This window comes from Camelus ferus, chromosome 18 (assembly GCF_009834535.1).
Source record: "Camelus ferus isolate YT-003-E chromosome 18, BCGSAC_Cfer_1.0, whole genome shotgun sequence".
Classification (NCBI taxonomy): Eukaryota; Metazoa; Chordata; class Mammalia; order Artiodactyla; family Camelidae; genus Camelus; species Camelus ferus.
Window position 1 is genome coordinate 34074840 of NC_045713.1, and position 11775 is coordinate 34086614.

Sequence of the window (11775 nt, forward strand, 5' to 3'; positions counted from 1 at the left end):
TTTCAGTTTTATTAGGTAGAATTGTTACAATTTGACTGCACATATATAATATATTGCGTGTAAATACATATATACAATATACTGCGCTTTTTTTTAGTTTACATATATGTACTAATTATTGTTTCTAGGAACAGTTTAGTGCCTTAGCTTTTTAAACTTACATAATTATCAAAGCAATAAAGCCAACCACAAAATAAGAATCAACAGAATGTGGTAATCCAATCATAAAGGGCAGTCAAATGTACTTACGCATATTCAAGAAATCAACCATCTAAGTTATAAATAATAAGTGGTTCATTTGAGTCCTTTTTTTTTTTTTTAGATTCCACATATAAGTGATATCATATGACATTTTTCTTTCTCTTTCCGGCCCACTTCACTTAGAATGACAGTCTCCAGGTGTTTCCATGTAGCTGCACATGGCATTATTTTATTCTTTTTTATGGCTGAGTAATATTCTATTGTGTGTGTGTGTGTGTGTGTGTGTGTGTGTGTGTGTGTGTGTACCACAACTTCTTTATCTAGTCATCTGTTGATGGACATTTGGGTTGTTTCCATGTCTTGGCTACATGTATCTTTATATTCTTGAGGGAATTTTTCAATAGGATAAATGCCTATGAGTCTAATCACTGGTCAGAACAAAGCACATCACTATGTGTTTACCTGAATTGAATGTTAAGTAGGTGGATGGAAATGGTGGAAGCCAAGTGGAAGATTATAGATAAGCAAGTAGGGGGACCTACAGTGATCTGTGTAGTGATGGGTCAGAGTTGGAGACATCTGTATGAACTCAGATTTAGCCTAATGCATGTTCAGATGGTTCCACACAGAAATACTTACTGTTATGTGTATATACACAGGTTAGTATAAAGACACTTTTCTTTGCACTGCCTGCTCAGAAGGCTGAGAAGCAAGGACACCTTAATAGCAATAAGCATTTTGACCTCTCAGACTAGGTTTTTAATACTATTCGCCAATAAAAGGAAACTAGACTCCTTGGAGAGATGGCTGATTCTAGGGCAGGGACAAGAAATATACAAGATGAGCCCGGAGCACCTTGTAATGCCAAAAAGTAAGGAAGTGCTTGAATGAAAAACCACAATGAAGGGGGCACGTCAAAGGGACACAGGAGCCAACCGAAAGGGTCCCCGTGGCCAAAGCTGGAGAGTAATTTGAGCATCAAAAATAAAGTTGTATCGTATTACAACCCAAAGTAAAAAAATAAATTTGAAAACGCATGAGTCCCTACTGGTATAAATAAATGATCTCATAAAGAAATAAATAAACAGGAAGCCTAGGCGAGGGATTCTCCCAGGCAAGAGAGTTCTGAATAATTTACACAGATGCTCTGCCCTCGAGGAGACAGACTGTAAAGCGGCATGCCTCAGGTGTGAGCTGCACAGGGTGACTTCCTCCCCACGAGCACAGGAGGAAGGTGGGGCGGGGGGGGGGGGCGAGCGCCCTTACCGTGGAGAAACCCAACAAGTGCGTCTTCAGCCAGGTGATGAAGGTGAGCATCCCCAGTGAGAACCCTGGGGATGCTGTGCACCCATGATGAGATGTGATGTGATGTGATGTGATGAGAATGGTGTCACCCACCTGGTCTACCTCCCAAACCCCAGGACCACGGTGTAATTATGAGAAATGCCTGAAATTTGAGACAAACTCAAATTCAGTGACTGTCTATGAAATACCTGTCCAGGACTCCTCAAAACTGTTAAGGTCATCAAAAACAAGGAAAGTCTGAGAAACTCGTCACCGCCAAGAGAAGCCTGAATATAACACGACATTTCTGGGTGGAATCCTGGAACAGAAATAGGACCTTAGGTTAAAAACTGAGCACATTTGAATAAAGTATGGACTCTAGTTAATAATAACACATCAATATTGGTTCATTAATTGTGACAAACAGACGTACAGTACTAATGTGAGATACTGAGAACAGGGGACTTGGGTATATGAGAACTCTCTGTACTATCTTTGCAATTTCTCTGTAAGCCTAAAACTATTCTTTAAAAAATGTATTAAATTTTTAAAAAGAAAGAAAATGGAAAGAGCTAGGACTCCGGGCCACAGACAGAGATAGGACTCCGGGCCACAGACAAGTTAAAGTTGGAATTCAGAGCAAACATCTAATTTTAAAGGAAGACAGGGCAATGGGTAAGAGAATTAGGCAGACAACTGAGTAAAGATGAATCCAAATCTTTTTGCGGGGATGAGGGAGGTAATTAGGTTTGTTTGTTTATTTATTTTTTAATGGAGGTACTGGGGAATTGAACCCCAGATTTCATGCATGCTAAGCATGTGCTCTACTACTGAGCTATAACCCCTGCCTCCTGAATCCAAGTCTTAAAGATAATGCTAACACCGGGAGCTAGCGGATTCTGCAGCCCAGTGTGAAACCAGCTACCCAGGTGTGTTTTTTTCTATATTCCAGGATTCTAGTCTGATTGGTTACCTGATAGGGTTGCCAGCTTAAGCATAAAATGTAAGACATGCAGTTAAGTTTGAATTTCAAATATACAACGAATAGTTTTTAGTATATCCCCTGCACTATTTGGGACATGGTTGTGCCAGAAGATTGTTGCTTATCTGGAATTTGGGTTAAACAGGGCATCCTGTATGTTATCTGGCAACCCTATGCCTGGGCTTCATTCAAAAACCCGCTGGACAGTAGTATTTCCATGTAGGAATTCCTTCTGAGTCTTTCTTGGAAAATTTATACATTTGTCTGAATTGCTAGAAAAAGTAGTCAAGGAATTGGGAGAGTGGGAGAAAGCATTGTAATTCTGTGAGAATTGAAGCTTAATGAGCAATATGGTGATATAACAGGTTTGAAGGCATTGGATCTGATGTCAAAAGTTTGCCTTATAGTAATTCACTAAGCTACTCATTTGTGTGTGGATTTCACTATGTTTCATTTACAATAAAAAAGAGAAAGAAGAAGGGAGAGGAATTTGAGAGGCATAAAAATCCAGTGCAATGTGTAGATCTTGTTTAGACCCAGATTCGAACCAACCAACTATAAAATATAACCATTGAATTATTTAGTCTAAATGAGTGAACTTCATGGTATAGAGATTATATCTTGAGACAGCTGCTTTCAAAAATCCAGCACAGGGAACTATGTTCAATATCTTGTAATAACTTTTAATGAAAAAGAATATGAAAATGAATATATGTATGTATACACATGACTGGGACATTGTGCTGTACACCGGAAATTGATACATTGTAATTGACTGTACTTCAATAAAATTTTTTTAAAAAGAACACAGAAAACTAAAAAAATCCAAACTAAAGGAATAATTGAGTGTTCTATGAATCAATCTAATTACTTTGGAACTTACTCTTATCTGAAAAAATGGTTAGGTATTTACTTAAACAAGTAACACATACTTGTAGGAAAAAACCTAGCAGTGCAGAAGAGAAAACAGATGATCTTCCACCAGCTGTCCAGCTCCTGCCGCTTTTCTCATGAAAAGTATCCTATTGCTCCTTTTGCTTCCCTCTTTCTTCTCAGACCAATACTCTGGGCATGACTTTGGTTTAAAAAAATTCCTCAATTCCCAACAAACTGATGAGTGATTGCCTCTGGGGAACTACAGGACAACTTCCTTTTAAATACCTCTCTATTTAATCTAGAAAAAGTTCGTTTTGTTTTCTTGTTGTTTGTTTTTCACTAACCACTGCACCCAAAGCCCCAAATCAACGTTTTCTCAGCAGTTGCCAGTTCCTGTCTGCTGATGAGGTTATATGGAGGGAGTCTGAAGTCCAGATGTGAACGCCAGCCCAGCCAAGTTATTAAAGTGCTTTGTGCATCAGTTTTCCTATCTGTAAAATGGGGACGTGAAGAAGAGCACTACCACAGACACATTTTCTATGACTTAATAGGGTAGAGCTGAGAACCAAATCTGGCACGTGGTAAGCCAGTTTTATTGCTGTCATTTACTAAATGGACACCTTCCTGCATTTGGAACAGGTGGAGGCAGCTTCCCTGGGCAAAAAAAAAAAAAAAAAAAAAGAGAGAGAGGGTAGTGGTGTATAGCTCAGACATTTACTAGCTTTGTGACCCTTAGCAAACATTGCATTTCTCTGAGCCTTAAGGTACTACTTAAGGTACAGTACTGGGCACAAGGTAGATGTTCAACAAATGCTCCATTCCATGCTGTGTAGAGACACCCCAGAGCACAGCACAGTGAGAATCAGAGGTCTAAGCTGTTGGTGCCATTTCTGCTCTTGGGATAAACTACAAAACCGATGGGAAAAACAGAGACTGAAACGTGAATGTGTGAGTCATTTGGGATGTTCCATCGGCAAGTACCAGAAAACCCAGCTGCCAGTGGCTTAAATGTAAGAATGTGGGCAACAGAAAGCTTCCAGGCCCAGTTCAGTGGTTCAAGAAAGTCACTGAGTCCTTCTGTCTTCCTGCTCTGCCACCCCAGGGTCCCCTTCTCTGGTTGACCTCAGTTTCAAGTATTGTGGGTGGGCAGGACAGTGCCCAGGGGGAGGAATAGGATTTTTTCTTCTCATACATCTCTTTTGAAGAACAAAGAACATTTCCCAGGAGCCCCCAGCAGACTCCCGTCATGTCCCATTCGCCAGATGAGGACTGCATGGCCATTGCTAAGCCCAGACCATCATCATGAGCTTAGACCAATCAGGATTTACTCTGGAGTCACATGGAGAGGGCCGAACGCAGGGTATCAGGTCTCAGGCTGCAGGAGGGCAAATGTGGTCTTCTGCAGAGAGGTCTTCTGAATGCAAGCAGGAATTGAAAGAATACTTCCTTTTACATGTAATTAGAAAACTGAGTTAATAATCAGGCTCCCATCACAACCACATACAACCCCAAAGCTAGATTTTCTCTGTAAACTGGGCTATATAAGGTCCTACCCAAATGCAGAGAATGAAAAAGATTATCAGTTCAAGGCCCTTCTAGTCTAAAAAGACTAAGATTCTAAAATCTTATTTGTCTGTGTGACCTTGGACACATAACTGCCTTCCCTCTGAGCCCCAATGTCTTTGATTATAAAATAAATATTCTATACCTAATTCCCCACTTTTTTAAAAAAATTGAAGTATAGTCAGTTACAATGTGTCAATTTCTGGTGTACAGGACAATGTCCCAGTCATGTGTATGTGTAGATATATATACACATATGTTCATTTTCATATTTTTAATTCCCCACTTTTTTAAACTCACTGCTTACTGATATTTCTTTGAAATGTACAAGTGTAATCATCTTTTAATTAATATTTTGTCATCAATATTATTACATTTATTAAAGAGGCAGTAAATCCAACTGATTAAACGTGCAGACTGTATGAATGTAAATCCCAAATTTATAGCAAATCCATTATTTGTGGCATAGTGACATTAAACAGATTAATTAACCTCTCTAAGCTTCTGTTTCCTTGGCTGTAAAGTAATGACATTTACCCCCTAGAAGAATTATATAAGACCTCTGATGTGCTTCAAATTTGTCTGGCGTATAATAAAGACTCAGTAAAATTGAGCCCTTATATCCATATTAGGATCAATACTGGCATCCATTCTCACATGATTATCTTCTCTCCTGCCATCATGTGCAGATAAATTAGAATGATCAGGTGAGGGCTGGAGGGGGGCTGTGGTGGGCAGAATAATGGCCACCCAGAGATGTCCACATCCTAATTTCCCGGAACTTGTAATATGTTAGCTTACATGGCAAAAGGGACTTAAGTTATGGTCTTGAAATGGGGAGAGTTTTCCTGTGGGCCCAATCTAATACATGAGTCCTTAAAAATGGAAGAGGGAGGTGGGTCAGAGAGGCTCCACAGGAGAAAGTCTCAGTTCACTACCGCTGGTGTTGAAGATGGAGGAAGGGAGCCAAGCAGCCGGAAGCAACCCTCAGCTGACCGCCAACAAGAAAACTGGGACTTTGGGCCTATAATCGCAAGGAACTAAATTCTGCCAACTCGCATGAGCAGAAAACTGAATCTCGTCTAGGACTCCCAGAAAGGGATGCAGCCCTGCAGACACTTTGATTTTAGCCCAGGAAGACCCATTTCAGACTTCTGACTTACAAACCTGTAAGACAGTAAATTTGGGAGGTTTTTATTATTATTATGTATTATTATTATTATTATTGCAATAAAAAACACATTACACAATCTATACTATCTTAATCATTTTTAAGTATACCCAGGGAAGCTGTATTAACCCTATGCACTCTGTTTTCATAGGATGAAACTGAAATTTTATACCCACTGAACAATTCCCCATGCCCCCTCCCACTAGCCCCTGTCAATCACATTCTACTTTCTGTTTCTAAGAATTTGACTCCTTTTGATATCTCATGTAAGTGGAAGCATGCACTGTCTGTCCTTCTGTGATTGGCTCACTTCATTTTGCATAATGTTCCCAAGGTTCCTCCATGTTGTAGTATATGACAGGATTTCCTTCCTTTTTAAGGCTGAGTAATATTCCACTGCTTATAGCGACCACGTTTTGTTTATCCATTCATCGGTTTATCCACATTTAAGTTGCTTCCTCCTCTTGGCTGTTGTGAATAATGCTGCAATGAGCATCGGTGTGCAAATATCTCTCCAAGATCCTGTTTTCAATTATTTTTTATTAAATATATACCCAGAACTGGGATTGCTGGATCATATGGCAATTCTATTTATAATTTTTTGAGGAACCTACATACTATTTTCCATAGCAACTGTACCATAAATTTGTGTTAAGCCACTAAATTTGTGATAATTTGTTAAGACGGTGATAGGAAATTAATAGTGAGCCTTTATTGGCTTTGCTTTTTTTTTTTTTTTTAACTTTTTTGAAGTATAACATACACACATGAAAGTGCACCTATTATTTGGCCAAGTCTTTTTTTTTTTTTTTTTTTTTTTTTTTTTGGAGGAGGGGAGGTAATGAAGTTTATTCATTTATTTAAATAGAGGTACTGGGAATTGAACTAAGGACCTCATGGATGCTAAGCATGCACTCTACCACTGAGCTATACCCTTGCCCTGAACTTTTGTAAGTAGACAGCTTTACACATTCACACAACCTGAGCACAGCTATATAACCAGTGCCCAGATCAAGAATCAGAACTTTTCAAGCCCCTCAACCCACCCAGGATCTTTGCACATGCCTAGAAGGGAACTTTGGAAAACATAGCTTCTGCTCCATTTTGCAGAAGGAAGAACAGAGGCCTAGGAAGGTGCAGGCAGTACCCCCATATATTTATTTTTTAAATATATCAAGTACTTTTCAAAAATACTTAGTAGATGAGATTGTCAGAGGAAAGAAAATCATTCCTCTTCTAGAGAAATTCATTTAACTTTTAACGTACTGTGAACAGAAATTATTCCATAAATTTGTGTAATTGTTCATTAAAAAACAATTTTTAAAAATGGGAAACCCACTCATGACCTAAATGAATGGGAACACAGGTTTTTAATTCTCAACTGTGGCCTGGCCTCTTGCGCCACCTGCTGGTTGATGGAGAGAACCTCATCATTACATCCTGTTGCAGGCAGCTTTTCATGTTTTCAACAAACACGCAGTGTGTTTTGGGCACAGTCTTAAGTGCGTAAGGCTCAGGATCTTGCAGAGGAGACAGACATTCATCCACATATAATTAATGTAAAATTACAAGTGTAATGAATTCCACAGTGACAAGTAATTTCCCAAACTATCTAGTCATTAAATCCCCTGTGAAAATCTTGTTAGAATAATCTTTACCAAAAAACTCACTCCCAGAGATTTGAGTCCATAGGCCTGGGGTTGGGCCCAGAAAATCTGTATTTTCTACTGACATCCAAGAATTTTTTTTTTTAACTGAAACAACTTTATTTTGGTATAATTTCTGTACAGTAAACTACACATATTTCAGATGCACAATTTGATAAATTTTGATAGATGTATACACCTATGAAACTTTTCCATCACTCTCAAAGAGGTGCAAATTTTAAACTCCCAATTTATCCCTTCCCACCCCCTTTACCCCCTGGTAGCCATAAGTTTGTTCTCTATGTCTGTAAGTCAGCTTCTGTTTTGTACATAAGTTCATTTGTGGCCTTTTTTTCAATTCCACATATAAGCCATATCGTATGGTGTTTTTCTTTCTCTTTCTGGCTTACTTCACTTAGTATGACAATCTCCAGGTCCATCCATCGTGCTGCAAATAGCATTATTTTATTACTTTTTATGGCTAAGTAGTATTCCACTGTATAAATATACCACAACTTCTTTATCCAGTCATGTGTCAATGGACATTAAGGTTGTTTCCACGTCTTGGCTATTGTATACAGGGCTGCTATGAACACTGGGGGAGCATGCTGTTCTCTTAACTGAACCATGTTCATGTTTAAAACCGTGCTATAGAGTCTCAGGACGATTTACAACACTTACTTAGAGAGTGAAGAAAATAAACACTAAAGGCATTTTCAAGGGGGAAAAAAAAGAACGGCTTTTTAAAAAAATACCTAGGCCTGTTTTATTTTACCTTTGAAGGAAGCTTACTGAGATGTCCTTTGGCCCTTTTCAGCATTTAAACAAGTTTTTAAAATGTCATTGGCATCAACAATTTTAATTACAATAACTGAAATGGTAAACAGCATATGGTGTATCCCTAGATGATAGGGATTGGGTAGTATGGCCATTTAAATAAGATCCAATAAGATTTCTGATGCACAGATGAATTATGGACGCCACAGATTGGTGTGGGGAGAGTCAGGTGTAAAGGGAACTTTGAAAATTGAATTTGATTTTAAATGCACTAAGAGTAAAAGTCTGAGTTAAGCAAAGATGTCAGGTGGAAATCATTAGGTTGGGAGGGCAGTTCTAACTGGAGAAAGTTGTAGAGTATTTTGAGGAGGAAGAGAGGTACGAGAGAGAGGGTACAAAGCAGAATGGAGTTTTATGTAGCGGAAGTGGAGCGAGAGCAAAGCAAGAGAAAAATTAGACCTTCAGAATTGCAGTCGCTCATTACTGGAAAAGCACATGAGGATACTCACCGCCTACCACTCACTGCATCACTGCATCATATATATTGTAAGGACCCAAGAGGATTGAAACAGTAACCATAACTTCAGCACTGGCTGGAATATAGGGCCGTAACAGGAACTGAGCTCCAGGATACATATTTTGGAACTTTCCCTACCTTACTGCATGACAAATTCTAGCAAGTTACCCAAGACCACTAGACTGTACGCTCCACCAGGGCAGGGACCCACCTGCCACACGTGGGTGCTGTGGAAAAGCGCCACCCAGTGGCCAGGTTGTACTGCAGGCACCTGAGTAAGTCTGAGCCAGTCCCCAACACTTGACTTTCTGATACATTGACTGGGTCAAGGTGTGGTCATATGACTCAGATGAGCCAATCATGGTCCATTCCCCAGCCTTGTGGAATCTGAAGCTGGGACACCTTTACTGAGCACTACCTTGAGGGGCTTGCCTCTGCACCTTACCTTCAGCTTGGGCAATCAGTGAAACTATAAAAAGAAATCCATTCTTAATTTCCCCACTTGAGAACAATTATTTGCTAAGCACGCATTATAGGCTGAGCAATATGCTACTTATCTCTCAACAACCTTACAAGATAGGTCGTTTTTTGGTCTCATTTTTTCAAAAGAAAAGACTAAAATTTACAAGAAATTAAGTAATTTGCCCACGGTCAAACAGCCAGCAAGTGCCCGAGTTTGGCATCCAGCTTAGATTTCTTTGACTCAGGAGTTCAAGCTCTTAATTAATGACTAACCTGACTCTCAGCTACATGATTATGCTCTAACCCATCATTATTTCTTCAAAAACACCATTTTGAATGGCTACATCATTTTCATCTTATCGACGTAGCATAATTTAAGTAATTTCCAGTTGTTGAATATTTAGAATAGTCTCAATATATGCCATTACGAGTGGCATTTTGTTTTAAATCTAAATCAGCCAACTACAGCCTTATGGGCCAAATCCAGCCCTCCAGCCTCTGTTTGTAAATAAAGTTTTATTGGCACATAGCCACACCCATTCATTTGCATATTGTCTACTGCTGCTCTCACAGCAGAGCTGAGTTGTTGCCACGGAGACCATACATCCCACAAAGCGTCAAATATTTATGATCTGCTTCCTTACAGAAAGATTTGCTGATCCCTGTTCTAAGTATTTGTCTACACTGTAGACGATATCCTTAGAACAAACATGTAGCCAGGCAAGGCAAATTGTTTTCCAGGAAACTGGTTTTGAATAACATTGCCACCAGGAGTATGCTTGAGGGGTCCGCTTTCCACTCTTGCTGGCAATGCCCGTTATGCAAATAGATGTCAAGATATTCCACTGTTCTGGGCACTGGAGAGACGGCAGTGACCCGAAGGCACAAGCCACTGTCCTCATGGAGCTTCTAATTCATGAAAGGGGTGAAGAGATACAGTAAACTCTTTGACAGGTAAATATACCATTTGTCAGAAAGTGACAGGTGCTGTGATGACCACGAGAGTGGTAAAGGGGGTGGTGACTATGAGCAGAGTGGAGTGGAGTGCGGTGCTGGTTTACACAGTGTGGTCACCACCTGTCACCGACAAGGCGACTGTTGAGCAGAGACCTTGAAAGAAGAGCATCCCAGGTGGAGGAAAAAGCAAATATAATGAACATGGTATTTTCAGAATTCGGGGGGGGGGGGCGGTATTTTTATCTCCGTAGTGGAGCTGTGCTATGGCATAGATACCTTCACAGCCTGGAAGTCAGAGGTCGTTTCTATTTGACTCTGAAATCCCTTGAACTTGTGCGATGGCAGCAGCTGATTTGCTTCAAGATTAGGTTGTGCTAAAGCTAACACTAAAATTAGTGTTCATTTCCTAAGTAAACAGCAGCTGGCAGTACATTTGGGGGTGGAGAGCAGCCTGAGCGAGCCGGGGAGAAGAGTGGCATTATCAGAGGGTTCGCATTTCCAAGGAAGGAGAAGCATTTTTCAGGGACTGAGGGGGAGTGTGTGTTCCAGACCCCCAGGTGAGGGGTCTTCTTTAACGATAGCACATAAGAAACCTCACTGTCACATGAGATGCTTCCCTTCCCCTCATCCCCATCACTCATTCAATCACCAGCTCCTGCTTTATCTCCTGCAGAAAGAGCACTTGATTCTGGCTCCTTGTCTCCCTCACCATTGTCACTCCTGGGTGGAGAGGGCTGGTTGTCCCTCATGACTAATTACACCTTCCTTCCTGAAGACATGGCCAACAAAAATAAAGACTACATTTCCCAGCCTCCTTTGCAGCAAGCATGGTCATGTGACTAGATTCTGACCTATGAAATGTGAGCAGAAGGAATGAGCAGTTTCCAAGTTGTGCTCTTAGAGACCAGGAACTTGTCCTCCATGGTCCCATTTCCCTCTTCTCTCTGGCTGGAATGTAGGCATGCTGGCAGGAGCTGGAGCAGCCATCTTGGCTCCTAAGGTCAAAGCTGTGTGTTCAGGATGTGAAACAAGAAGATGCAAGAAGCCTGGGCCCCCAACCCTCTCATTCCACAATCCCAGCCCTAGACCTCCAACATGGACTCTTATGTGAGAGAGAAACAAACATCTTATTTTAAGGTCTCTTTGTTATGGCAGCCTGTCTGTCTCCTAACCATCTCATGGTCTCTCCATTTACATTATTACAATAACTCCCAAAGGGATCTGCTGCCTTTGGTCCCTCACCTCTCTCTCCATCTTCTGGAGATATTCCAGGAGCACCAGCATCCTAAAATGCAAACTGATCGCATCACATCCTTGTAATAATAATATTTGTTAGTTC